The sequence below is a fragment of the Aythya ferina genome, assembly GCF_964211825.1.
Source record: "Aythya ferina genome assembly, chromosome: 1".
Classification (NCBI taxonomy): domain Eukaryota; kingdom Metazoa; phylum Chordata; class Aves; order Anseriformes; family Anatidae; genus Aythya; species Aythya ferina.
In genome coordinates this window covers 169,387,813-169,402,242 of record NC_140296.1, presented here as the reverse complement: position 1 = coordinate 169,402,242, position 14,430 = coordinate 169,387,813, and the positions used below count along the sequence as shown (strand labels likewise).

Genomic DNA, 14,430 nt, shown 5'->3' with positions numbered 1-14,430 from the left:
TATCAACAAACACTTTGTGCATACTTTTGCCGTGCGTTGAATGCTGCTATTTTCCTTTAATTTAGCTGAAAACTAGTAATGGAATTCCTGAGGTTTTGAAAGGAATAGCTCTTGGCAAGCCTCGAGTTTTGAAACCAAAGGCAAATTAAGATACCAGGCAAACCCAGGGAGGGCTACTACTTCAGGGAAGTATGGTAAGATTCTCCCGACATCTTGGAGACTGTTTCTTGTATTTATGTTGAAAATATACGTGGCTATCTTTGAATTACTCCTATGGAGCGTAGTTGTCGTTGTTGTTTTGTTTAATAATTAAAGAAAGATAATGCTGAAACTCAAGTGGAGTATTTTTTTTTTTTCCTTGATACCATTGAAGAGGTTTAGCCTCTTTAGCCAACCATTAGAAGGAGAGGGTAGAGTACTCCTTTTAGGTTTTTCTTTGTCTCTGACTGTATTTTTCAGTAATTTGAGCATTGATTGAGGCATGTAATTAGACTGCAGGTTTTATACTGACTCAAACATGCTTTTCCTTCCAAGCGACCACAATAATTGTAACTGGAATAGTTATCATACATCTGTCAGGTGCTACAGTGTGCAGCCAGGACGTTTATTTACATTTTCAAAGTGCTGCTGTGTTTTTTATAAAGCCTACAGCTAAGCGTTGCCTTACTTTGGTGGGAATAAGCCCATTTGCACTGTGGGGAAACGCGGGCACCTGTGGGACTGCTCGCTGCGCGCGGCCTGTTCCCAGTGATCCCGAGGGGTACCGTGTTTGCTACCTCCTTTATTTAGGTTACCGCATTTCTTTTCAGAGTTTGGGCGCTCTGCGTGCCTTCATTCAGCCCCACGTTTCCTTGCAGTGTCTCTTATTATCATAAACATTTTGAATGTCTTGGAGCTCATTACCATCTCTCTCAGATTTAACTCGTTTGCTCTCCATTTGCAATGCTGCTGACAGCACTATAATCCTCTGTCGCCCGGGGCAGTAATTTGGGAGTAGCCCTCTTTTTTTCTCTTTGCCTTGCATCCACAGTCATGTTTTATTCATATCCTTCTTCTTCCTTGTCCAAACAACATTTCCAAGATCACATTTTCTTTTTCAGTCTTTACAAATAAAGTTTAGGCCTGTGTCTGTCGTCTGGAGTACTTCAAGCACCTCCTCCCTCCTCTCCTGATATTCCTATCTCTGCGATCTGCTTAAAATACGGCTGGGAAGATTTTTCAGTAGTCTGCTTGGCTGCTGGCTTCCCGCATCGAGTTCACGTTCGTTGTCTTTCAGTCCAAAAAACCTGCAGCTTGAACTTCCACAACGTGCTCCACTTTCGCCCTGCTACTCGTGGTGCTCCAGTCTGTCCTTTTTTTTTTCTCTCTACCACTTTACTTGTGTTTCGGGTCAGATTCTTCTTTCTGATTTAGGAAACTTCTGAGTATGACCATATGATACATGGTGATCCTACTACATGAGAAAATCTTTGCACCTCCAGCTTTTCTTCATGTCGTTAGGTATTGTGGCTCTGCTTACATAGATGAACTGCGTTTTTATCTAACGAAGCCGGGAGGGATGCATGCTATCTTTTTTTTGTTGTTGTTTTTTAATAGAGACCTGTGAAAGTTATTTTGCTCTGTCTTCCCAATCTGGTTCACTTGTCTGATGACTGTACTTCTTTATTCCGGAATAAGAGAGGAGCACCGGCGACGCGCTTTAAGCTTTGTTGTGTGAGTACAACGTCAGGTGTTGTGAACTTTTATTACTCTGCGTGATTGCACTTAACAAGTACAGCAAAACGTCTTTACTAAGTTTATTGGGTGAGACAAATCTGACGAGTAGTCTGTAAATGACAGACAAATTGGATTAAACTAGCAATAAAAATGGTATTAAATGCTACGTCTTATTGCAGAACTAAAGCTAATATTAACAGAGGTAATAATTTATTTATTTATCTTTTGACTAAGGGAACCAATTGACTCCTAAGTATGTTTCATGAAATGCTGGGTCACAAGGTTGTGACTTGTGATTCATCAGTGACTTGTGATTCATTTATTGAATGTTTAAGCTTTTTGTTTTCAATTGTAATGATTACAATAGTTGTAATATTTAGCTTGCTGTACCTGTTTTAGGAATGTTTGAGGATAGTGGAATTAATCTTCTGAGTCACAGCAGCTGCTTTGTGTTTCGTTCTCCTGAACCCTACTAAGTAGACTTCAGTGCCTTGAGATTGAGAGCGCAGGGCACGTATGGCTCATCAGTTTGTACAGCAGTGAGTGTGAAAGGACTCCAATAGTTCTAATTTTAGTGTTAATTTTAGAACCATAGGAACACAGGGTTGGAAAGGACCTACAAGATCACCTAGTCCAACCATCTTCCTATTACCAATACTACCCCCTTCCTGATGGTCTCTTCATTTGCTGTGTATGTTGGAGCCTCCAGCGCTCGGTTTCTGAGGGAGCATGCTCTAGTTGCAGTTTGGCTGGGAAGGATGCCATTACATTTATCTGGGTTACTAAAAGGCATTTGGCTAAGACATTTTAGATCTCAAAAAGTAGTGAACAAGTTAATATACAACGCTGTCTGATAAATTGCTCTCTAAACTTGAAATTTATGCTATTTACTTAGTGTGATTATAATAACATTTTTAGGCCTGTGGAGACGTCTTTAGTAATACATGCTAGTCAGGCAGTCCTGCAACTCTAGAGAATGCCTCGTTCTTAAAAATTGTTGGGAAGGGTAAAAGGTAATATACTACATTGGCTTCAATCAGATTCTTATTATGATTTTTCTTCTTTTTCTCCTTGTCCTTTTTCAGGTAGACAGCTAGATAGGTAAACCTTTCTTACCCAGTGCTTACACTCTCCCTTCACCAAGTTCCAGAACCTGTTTTGAAAACAGAGGTGGGGAAAGCATTTTCAGGTTGTCTTCTAGGTCTTCGGTTCTGGAGCAATGTTTGTTTTCTCTTAGAGGCACAGCATATGCCAGAAACTCAGATAAGCTGCTAGTTTCTGTAAGACTCTTCAGGTTTAAGTATATATGATGACTTATTTTCAGATACTTACAGCCACTTAGGATCTTGAAATATTTCTGCTAGTAACGGGCAACAAGCTGCCCTTCAGAATCTAAAGTTTAAGTTATTTGTCTAGGATTTTCTGCGCCTACAGTGAATGTGGATCATCTGACCTTCAGAAATGTGTTTTCTTTTACTGTGACTTTTGTCCATAAATGTCAGTATGTTTGCTTACTAAATATTTATTTCTTCCTGCTTTGAGTTCCTCGTTCTGCAGAGTCCCTCTAAATTGGTCCCGTACAGCACAGCTTCACGTGTCTGCTAAAGTTAAATTTGCTTCTCTTGAAGGGTTTGTATTTGTGAAGTCACCTGTAATCCGTGGTTCTGTTTGTTAAATGGATGTAATTCACCAACTTTAAATGGTGTGGTTTTAAAATAATTTTATATCAAAGTAAAAAGTAGCTTAATACTGTTAATTGCGTGGAACTTAAAAAGGAACCAAACCTTTCTGAGAGTTTGATTTGTGCCAATACCGTATCCATTTAGCATTTTCTGCAAGCTCTTCATTGGTGATGTTAAAATAACTGGATAGCAGTTATGCTGCAGCCTGTCCCCTATTGTGCCTCCCCCTCCAAGGACATAAATATCTCATCTTGCCCTGGGGCTCAGCCTAAGGCAGGTTTTTGTTGTTTGTGTCCCAGTTTAAATATTTGCAAGTTTTAGGGCTCACAAATACAAGCATGTAAAAAGCTAATTGACAAGCAGTTGATAAATCAAGTTGCATGTTCACATGTCACCTCTGAGAGCTTCCAGTACTCTCACCTAGTGATGTGCAAATTGGAGCACATATTTGAGTTACTCTTTATTTATTTAGATTCTGGTTCATGTAAGATTTTGCTGGATGTTTTGACTTCTCGCTGAACTCCAGGTGACAAAACTTAACAAGGGATGTAGGAAAAGTAAGGTGCAACTTCAGCATATGCCAGTCATTCTGAAACTCACTGCTCATAGACCCTCCCTTGGGAACAAAGGCAAGCCAGATTACAGGTGACTTCTTCGTAGTCTGGAGTAGAAAGATGTCAGAGGAGGAGGAAGCATAGAGTTCTCAAAATATTTCAAGCAAATAAGCATTTTTGAAGTAAGACCTATTTTCTAATCCTGGTGTCAGATGGCTGAAAGAGGCAGAGTGCGTTTTTTCGTGTTGCTTTCCAACGCCCTACATAAAAGTTTGTGACCTAGATGTGTTGGTTTTTCTCTTCTAGTGGAGTTATGCAAGTTAACATGGCTTTTGTTGTTGATAATTAGCTCAAATTATTAGGGGGGATGGGGAAGAGACAGCCACTGTTCATTCTTTCATGGAAAGAAAATCTTCAGCTCTCTTCTGTCGTTCGGGTGTATTCAGCTCTAGGTTCTCCTCCATCATTAGTGTGCAGAAATGCTGCTTTCAGATTGTCAAAAATTGGACACAGCCCAGGAGCTGAAAAGAATGTAAACTTTTGTGTAATGAATTATATGAAACTTCCCTGTCAGCTAAGGAGGAGTAAGTGAAATACCGTACTAATGAGGTTTTTAAGTAGTTAGGTTTTAGATTTGTTGCATGTGAAACGTTATCTCTCAAGTGCGCCGTACCCGGGAAGCGTAGCTTCAGAAACATGTTTCTGTTCTTCACTTCAGAACAGAAAGCAAAATAAAAAAGATTGCTTGAGAAGATGGAATAATAAACTCAAATGGTTCATGATGAACGGTAGAAGTATTTTTGTATATTACCTCAAATAGTAAACATTGTGAGTCAGCTGTTAGTGATTTGAAAATTTACTTTATATATATAATTATATACATGCTTTATAATAATAATAATAAATATATCCATGCTTTGTATGGATAAATTCTAATTCCAATCAGAATTTTCGTGAGGTCAGATCATTGGTTACCTATCGTTATGAATGGGCTCTTTTGAGGTGGGTGATTTCATGAATTATTTGTCACTTCAGGGATATTATACAAAGAAGCGTTTAAAAATAAGATGAGAAAGAATAAGGGGGTGTCTTCTTCAGCATGAGCCTGTGTTTGTAAATGGAACATAACTAAAACTGTCACCCAAATGTTTGATGTTGAATTTGGTATGTAAAAGCTAAACTCTTGCCAAGTTCCTCACAGGCTAACCCTCAAAACAGACTGTATTTAAATTTTCTTTGGGTTTCAAATCTGCATTTGTGAATATATCACTTTATGCTACTGGTGAGACTAAAAATGTGGAATAGAGATTTGGTCAAAATCTTGGAAGCCAAGATGGCTTTGCTCTGTGCTAAAATCCCAGCACATTTTCTTTTCAAGCTGAGATGAGGAGAAGCAAGCTCCATAAGCAGATGAATCTTTAGGGTGTGCAATTTGGGACTTACGAGTTCTACTTTTAAAGTTATTTTTATAGAAATTCAATTTTTTTTTACAGAGATTTAAACTTTTGTGCTGGTGCAGATAGAAAGCGGGTAAGTAGATCATTCACACTCCCCTCTAAGTATGTTTTTAAGTTTGAATGGCAGGATTTTGTCCAGCTGCTCCACAGTTGGGTGAAGTGTTAATAGTTAAACTGGATGTCAGCACTTCTCTTTTATTTTAACTCCGAAGTAGTGACAGCATAGCTCGAAGCAGCCGGTGCGCTTTTTTTCTTCTGTTTGCTTTGCACAGCCATCATGTACACAGATGATCAAGCTGTTTGTAAATCATTTTACAGTATGCCTTACAGATCTTTATTCCCTTGCTTTAAAAGGCAAAAATCTTGCTGTGAACTGCAGCAATTAGCAGCTGGTTTGAGCGTCAGTGGTTCGCTGTTTGTCCCCTGAGTAAGGTAGGGCTGGCACCTCCTGAGGTTAGGGAATTTATGTGCTCTGGACATTTTGTGCAGATTCTCTGTGTTATTTATGCATATATCTTAGTGCTTTTTGGGGTCTTTTACCAACTAAGCTACTGTTGGTCCAAAAGATGTGTTTCATCCAAGGTGATATGTCACTATTAATGGCATAAATCTGTAGTAGTGACGTGACATTGCACAGGGAATTAAACTTGTCAAAAGTGTCATCTCTGGTGATTTTCGGAGAAACTCTTAAATGAGTGCTGAGGATCCTGTGATTGCTGCTCGTTCCCTGGGCTATCTGGTGGCCAGTAGGAAAGTCCAGATGTCCCAGAGATACTCTTCAGGGTGACTTCATTGCATTTGATCAAGATCCTGGCGAAGTACTTAATTGTTAGAGAAGAGGTTCTGGGATGTGCCAAGGGCTGCTCAGTAACAGCTCGTGTGGGGACAGGCGTATAGCTGAGTTGCTTCTGGTCAGAGATCCAGTGCCGTACCTAAAGCACACCCGGGGCTTGTCTGTAGGGCAGAGCGAGTGCCATATGAATTACAGCCTACCTCTGAGAGCCTAAACATCAAGAATTAGCACAGTGGATTGGTGCAAATTCATACTGAAATAATGTGCTAGTCGAGCTTACTGGGTATTTTGAGTTGTTAAATTATTAATGTGCTTTCTTGCAGTTCTTTCCATCGTTACAGACTGTTAGTCAAGTGGACAGTGGCCCGTCACACTACTGAACAGAACCCTGGAGGCAGGAAAAGCAGATAACATTATGGACAAAGAAGTTGAATGTACTTTGGTGGTGATGGGTGTGAAGAGGTATTGGAACAGGCGATTTGAAAGGGAAGGGTGGGTTTCTTTGGGAGGGCAGACGGGTACCCTGTGAGAAGCCCGGAACTGCCCTTTGGAAGCATCGTTCCTCTTGCTGCTGCTGCAGTATGGTGGTGAGGCACGGGCAGGGATGCTCTGGAGCTTAGCCTGGGGGGAAGAAGAAACCAGGGAACTCGATGAAGTCAGGGGAGGAAACTTCAGAGAAGAGGAGGAATCATTTAAAAGGAAAATCAGAGTTAGTGTGATGGAGCAGAGGGTACAAAGGCAGATTGTAAATTAAATTAAATTAAAATACAATTTGTAAAGGTTGCTAGTTTACTTCCACCTCCTGTTCCTTAAAATGCTAAGCTTCTGAAGTGAACATTTTGTATTTCACCTACATCTTCCTGATTGCAGATAACATAATGAGTTTTCCTTCTGCACAGTTCCAAATGATCCATCTGTCCTGAAAGACGTGTCTAGAAACTGGTTATGGCCTACAGGAATTCATATATATTTTGGGTGATAACAAAGGTGATCAGTCAGCTTCTGCCCTTATATCTGGGAGTCCAATTTGAAATAAGGGAAACTTTTGGTCACAGAAAGAGGTACATCAGAAAACATAATCTGGTGTGCTGTGAGAAGTACTGAAGGACAAGCTTCCTCCATTTGCAAGGTTTGGGTTGAGAGTAACATTTAGCAGCTATTTATAAACTTAAGTTTTTTTACTACCTACAGTGAGGCAAACTGTTTGAATTAACAGAGGCTTTAAAACACAAAATGTAACTTTGCTCCATGCTACAGAAGGGACTTGGTTGCTTTAGAGCAGCTGCACGCTAGAATTAATCTTTCCCTCCTCATTTCTTGTGAACTGAAATTCTCAGGTTCTGCTTCTTCCTTCCAGTCTTGTAAATAAGCTAAAATCTTGGTGACCCTCCTGTCGATGAGGAATTAGTCGCTGTTTCTGCTGTAGTGGCAGATTTGCATCAGCGTGCAGCACTGGGCAGGTTTCAGAGTTTGACATGAGCCCTGCTTGCAGCATACCACAGGCTTCCAGCTGCTGGCACAGCAGAAGCGGGGGATGAATGTGCTCTGGCTGTGGTTCCGTGCTATATTATTTAAAAGTTTTCCAACTGTTTGTTTTCCCTTCTGCACTACGTTTTGCTGCCTTCTCACTTGTGATGTTATGCATACATACATTGCATACATACATATATATATGGTAACTTCAGTGACCTAAATTACAAGTCCTCTTTCCATGCAAAGAAACATCAGTATACACACTCTGCATAATGTTCTTGCTTCTCTAGTTATTTTCTGGGTACTTGTTAAGCAGTATTTATTTCTAAATAAAAAAGATGATTTTCTCTTGCTGTAGTTTGTGGGGTAACGTACAGAAATTGATCGGCACTTTCAGCTAGTCAAGGTAAATGAGTTGGTTATTTGAAGGGGCCTGGGGATGTCAGGTTCACAATCTTTGAAACACTAAGGATTAAATAATTTCTGTGAAGTCATACACCAGTATAAAAGCATGCACTAACTTCAGAATAAGCCAATTATGAGTGATCAGATCACAGAAAATTCATCTGATTCAGATGCAGAACCAGACCTGCGGAAACCTGGGGTGTTCAACAGACGTGAGCAGTGTAAAGGTTGGTGGGGTTGAACAAAACTTCTAGGAGCTGGGCAAGATAAGGTAGTGGAAGAGCCCAGGGGATTGAATGCGACCTGATAAGGGACTAGGAATCAGTAGGAAGAAACCTGAATTTTGGAATATTCTGTGTTTGGGGGCTGCTTGACTTAGGTTAACCTGCGTAATACCATCTATTACGTATAAAGTTTGAATTGTAGTGTTTTACTGTGTTAGCAGTAGCTAATGATGATGTTTCTTAGCTCTAAATTACTTCCAATATTTCTGCAGTAGTATGTGGGGATAAGTACCTACTGTGATCTGTTTTGGGGAGAGTCTTCTAGTGTAAACGAAGGAATTGCAGTAAATGGATAGAATACCTGGATTCAAGGGCATTGTATTTAACATAATGATTATTTCACACTGCTTCTGTGGCTCTAACATCTCTTTAGTTCCTTTCTAGTTCTCTTTTAGGAAATAATGCAGCTTTTGCAGAGTCTGTTGTTGGCTTGCAGTTTCTGTAACGTGTTGCTGTTGACTAATTCAGTTATTGCTGGATGTAATGTGTTGCTTTGACAGAAGCGTTTTGTTTGCTTGTGCAGCCTGACACACACGTTCTCATTTGCTTTTGAATTTTCTATATTAACTGCAAAAGTACAGAGAGAAAGAATAGGAGTCATGGTTTATCTTGGAATACCCAAACTTGCTTTGGAGCAGTATTGCCAAAGGCTATTACGCTTCGCGATTATTATGTTTATGAAGTTGTTGTATTTTCTCAAACCACAATTCTTGTAAAAGGATAATTAAGTTAAAACTTGGGCTATTCTTTGCAGATCCTGTGTCAGTGCCAAAATATTTTCAAACAATACTTAGTTATCATTTCAAAGATATCCTTTTAACTTGAAATACTAAGTAGTATAATAAGCTCTTAAAACATACAACTGTCCCTCTAGTTTACTGAATATTAATTTTAAGGTGAAAGGAGGCAATTTATCTTCTGCTGCCATGAGAAAACAGATAGACTTGATTACCAGGGTGAAATGGGATAATTAATGCGAAGGCTTAAAGCTTATGTTCTTACTCTAAATTCATCTTTGTGCTGCAGATCAGTTGGGAAGGGGGACAGAAATCTTGCCATCTGCAGCTGTTGGTAAAGGTTTAGCAAATCCCAAACTTTGAAAGGTTTCATGGTGTGTATTTATGTGAAATGTAACTTGCTGATGAGTTGGATAATGCTTGGGCTGGAGTTTGGAAGGATGCTTGACATCACTAGGTGCCTTGTTTTTTGCAAAATGTTGGGAGTGACTTCTGTCAGCCAAACGAGATGGCTTAAATACCAGAAGTTTATTCTTAATTTGTACACTCAAGTGAAGTTTTATGGCCTCGTTTTGTAGGAGTAACAGGATTTCGTTTTGTTTTATTTTTTTTAAAGAGAATCTGTGCTGGCTAAATGGTTGCCGTTCCTGTTCATAGATATTTAGGAACTTTTGAAGCTGCATTTCTGCAGATTTTCTCATGCTTCTACTGCTATGGGAATGGAAGTTCAAAATTGCACTGCCAGAAGTTGCAGAATGCCAGCATGCTGCTTGGATAAGTCTAGATTTGAGAGTCATACCGATTACTATTCTTGATCCTGAAATTCAAATATACCTTATTTTCCCCAACATTTAAACAGAATTCAGTAGTTGCTTGAAATTGCACTTTGCATAGATAACTGTAGCTTTATATGTACTTAAATATATATAATATATAAATATATAAGCTGAAAGGAAGCAGTTTCAGAGGCTACAGCCTGTTATCTTCTCCCTTAGGTGTTCTACAGGTTTCTGTAAAAGTGAAATCCTGGTATTTTAGCAGATCCCTTTACATTATAATGAAGCTGTGTTTTCACAACCGCTTTAAAATGGGCAAGTAGAGAGAATTGCAGTTTTTAAAAATAATGATTTATTTTGGCATTTTTGGGCAGGGCTTCAGTGTCAACATAAATATGAGCAGTGAGTTAAGTGGGATAGATATGTAAATATTAGTACATAGTCATTTGGACACCGATTTCGCTAGAGTAGTAAGAAATTACTATTTTTTCTTTTTTTTCTTTTTTTTTTTTTTTTCTGGGGAAGCAAGCAGGGGTTGGCAGTGTAAAAGTTGATGCAGTAGCCCAATATTTAATATGCAAATTTAGTGTGGCCTTTAGTGAGTGCTAGGCAATTGTTTTGTTTAGCAATATTCACGCTGTTCCGGCTTTTTTTTAAAGGTGTGCAGTGGTCTTAGTTGTTCCCTTTATGTAGCTAATAGCAAATGATCTGGTTAAGGTGCATGGGTACTACTACTAATAGAAATGAGGTATGAATAGAGTACAGCAGAATTTCTTCTGTAAACTGGAGTTTTTGACATCCTTCTCACCCTCCAGTCACTCCTATACCACGTGTATGCAGATGTGGCTACTGGGATGTGGTTAAGGTAATGTGGCTTTTTAAATTGTAAAATAGGATATTAAAGAAAAATGCTAAACTTTTAAAAGGTTTGTGTTAATTTTGAGTATATGGGTAAAAGAGCTTTCAAATTCCAACTGTTTTGAAAAAAGTCTGTAACATTAAAATCTTTGATATGAAACGTGACCCTTATCAACATGAGTACTTGCTTGTAGAAGAAGAAACACCTCTAACCTTTTTGCTCCTTTTCAGTACAGATACTTGTTGCTACTGGTAAAACAGGTGTGCTTTTGGTGATTTTCAGCCTGCTCCTCTTCTGTCTGCCCGGATTGGTGCTGTTGCCTTGATGTTCAGAACAATGTAAGACTCAAAATTACCTGTGGGATTTCTTCTCACTGTTAAGTTCAGAATGATGGATTGATTATTAAGCAAAACTGAAATTCTTAATGCTGACTTGTAGGTTTACTGAGGAGTGGTCTTGGATGCAGAATTTCTCAGGAATTTTGTTCCTCTGTTCTCCCCAGAAATGTCCTGCCTGTCCCTGTTGCTTGCAGACAACAGAAACCCCATGGTTTGCACAGGGTCACTGGACAAGCTTGTGATGTTAATCACATGTTACAACATCTGTTCTGCCATTCACGTTGCTCTTTTTTCCTGAATCAATTAGAGAAGCCAGAACAATTAAAGATAAACACTTGGAATTTGAACGCATCAGTTTCTGATCATTGAAGATGCAGCTTAAGATTGGAAAATAGATATAAGCAGTAATTGCACCCTTTAATGGTTTGCAATTATTTAGATATTATTCTACATATATAGATAGGTAAATTTACATGGGAAAGCGTTCACAGAGTATAATATAGATACTTGTGCTATTGTTAATTTGTTTGACTGTTTTGGGTGGTGGTTTTTTCCTTCCCCCCCACCCCCTTCCTGTGAAATGATAATCTTTGTGGTAGTTCTCACAGATCTGATACAAATCATACTTCAACCCTATTTTCAGCCCCCTCCACCACAGCAAAGAGATGGTATTAATGGATCCAATGCTATATTTGTGTTTTACAAGATCCACGTGTAAAATCCACCTTGCTTGAAGCCAGCTGTGCTGGGAACCTGGGTTTTCTCTGCAGGCAGCGCACTGGAAGGGGGAAGCAGGAGTGCTGAGGAGCTGGTGGTGCCCACGTTACCATCCTGCTGGATGCGAGTGGTCAGTTTCTGCCTGTTTGCTGGGTGACTTCAGCAGAGACTGATCTTTTTGCGTCAGAGACCAGCAAATTGGATAATTCTGGTGTTTTGTGGCTAGGTAACTAATGGATGCTTCAGCCCAGCTGACCACCAGAGCTCTGTGCACCAGCTCAGCATGCTTCCTGGTGCATCTCCAAAACATGCTGATATCCAAAACTACAAGCTCGTTGGGCTGCTGGGGCAGCTTGTGCTTTTGCTAGGAGCTGCACCATATATTCTGACCTGCCTCCTCTCCTTGCCACGTGGACTTTCCCCTGTAGAGACTTCGGTTTGTAGGGAATCGTGGGAGAGTTTTTGACGAGATGCCCTGTTTGCCTTGGTTTACAAGCAAAGCCCTGACAATGCCTTTATTTCAAGGTCTTTGGCCATTACTTTTTATTCCCTTGACCCTTTTAGTATTGCGGACCGTTTACACTGGAGGCTTAAGAAAAGGAGCGGGTTTGGTGGTGCTGCGTGCTGACGGTACACAAGGCACAGCTGCAGCTCCCCGGGAGGCTTTGTCTGGGTCAAGTTTTCTCTTTGTCTAGTTTGCTGGGAGGTTGGCAGGTTGTATGCTTGGCTTTTTCTCAGCCCGTACACATCAGGCTATGTGTTTGATGTCCTTACAGCTGAGGCTTAGAACTGTTACATGGAGCAAGGTATCAGGTAAAACCTCCATACAAGTACAGAACTACAGGTAAGATTTCATAACTGAAATTAATGTGAAGTTAACGGAGGCTGTAAGGGAGAGAAAGGGCCAAATCAGTGCGGGAAGGATGGTCGGTGAACTCTGCAGAGTTTTCCAGGCCTCCTGGAGCCCAGAGGCCCTGGCCATGGTTGCTGCTGTGCCTGTCACCATGGGCGGTGGTGGTGTGGTCACCCAGCAGAGGGATCGGCAGTGGGAGGATGGATGCTCTGTAACTCACATCAGTCTTACATGCAACAGGGTGATACAATAAAATGTACACCTCAGGAGGGATATATTCTATTTTATCATCACCAAGTCTGACTGTATTTTTTACTCTAAAATTGCTTCTAAATACCTTTGAATATTGAAGAAAGGTTTGCTCTTTTGTTCTGTTTTTGCTTGGTAATGCCAGCATTTGTTGTTAGCTGTACGTTGCTTGAGGGCGGGAGGAGCCTGGTCTGATCCCTTTTTGTTCAGACAAACCATTACATCTCACCCATTTTCTCTTGAATTGAAACCAGTTAACTTTCTACCTAAATAATGTACTCAGAAAGGTATCTGACCTTGGTTTTGGAGCTGCGCAAGAGATCAAAGCTCCACTAGTTTTCTTGTCAGTTTATTACAGACATTAATTACCATCTATTTATTGTATGCTTAATTATTTGGCGTTTTTCATACTTAATGGCTTTTAAAAACAGATTTCTTACTCTCAAAGGTTCTATCAACTTATCTCCTCTTGAAGTGTAAATAATCTTTTTCTTTTTTTTTTTCCATTTGATCAGTGATTTCTGGGTGCAAATATTTACTAAGCTCTAACTCCTAAATCCAGAAATCCCATCTTAATCCATCCATAATGAACTCACCTGCTTAGGATGGGACAGCTCGGGGAGCTGGCAGTGTCCCACATCTCTTCTGAAGACAGGAGAGCCCCTCAGCAGCCATTACCGTGTTTCTCCACAAAATATAACAACGTGCAGGGGTCTCAGGTGGCAGTGGTCAGCCTCTCTACCTGAGTTTTGCATTTTTACCCAACTAGTTCTTTTCTATGTAGATAAATTATTATTTTTTTTAATATTGTTTTAGCCCACTACCTTTGAAAGCTGATCTTTGAGGACTTGTAGTCATCTTCTGGGCATGTGACAGATGTGAATTTGCCTCCAGAATTGTTACCCTGTGAACTTGTCTTAAGAGAAATCGTTTTCATTTCAAAAAGATAAGCAAACGTATTTCCCTGCTCTGAATAGCCCTTTGGAAACTCTGCCCCCGTACCTTGCCTATGGAAAGCCAACAAAATGCACCAAAAAAACTGGTTTGGGGTTTTGCTGGTTTGTTTGCATATTGTTCCCAGGGCTTTCCTGAGCACTTGCAATGTGTTGTAAGGAGTGAGAAGAGTCTTAAAGTACTTTACAGGAGTTTGAGTATCAACAAGAGTAAGAAATGATTTCCCTTAGTTAAAAGAAATACTCGTTAAGATGTGCATTTCACTGCAGAAATGCTGGAAGGCTGGAGCAGAGAAATACAACAAGGGAAATCTTTGTATGGATGTTTTACTGCTTGGAGTTTTCACCTAGAGAGTACCTCTGGAAGGGAGTTAGCAATTCTGCAAGGGACTCTAGAAGTCAATGAAATACCTGTTTGAATCAGTTTTTGCTTCCATTCACCTGTAGTGGAAGTCTAGTTTATGATGATGGGTCTTAGAAATTAAAGTTAAAATACAAATCTAGTTCCTAGAATTGAGTGAGTTCTTTTCATTTCCATTCTTGTCAAAGTAAGTGCCAGCAGGCTTTATGGGCTTTTTATTTAA

At 39.9% G+C, this 14,430-nt stretch overlaps 1 protein-coding gene across 2 annotated transcripts in view; it reads left to right on the top strand.

Moving 5' to 3' along the window:
• FRS2 (fibroblast growth factor receptor substrate 2) overlaps window positions 1-14,430 on the top strand; it is a 51,525-nt gene that overhangs the window by 4,509 nt on the left and 32,586 nt on the right. The window contains exon 2 of one of the 2 annotated variants that reach the window (XM_084492162.1): window positions 1,597-1,713. The exons of the other annotated variant lie outside the window; for it this stretch is intronic. The gene's annotated coding sequence lies outside the window, so the exon portion shown is untranslated. The remainder of the gene's footprint in view (window positions 1-1,596; window positions 1,714-14,430) is intronic. 2 annotated transcript variants of the gene reach the window in all.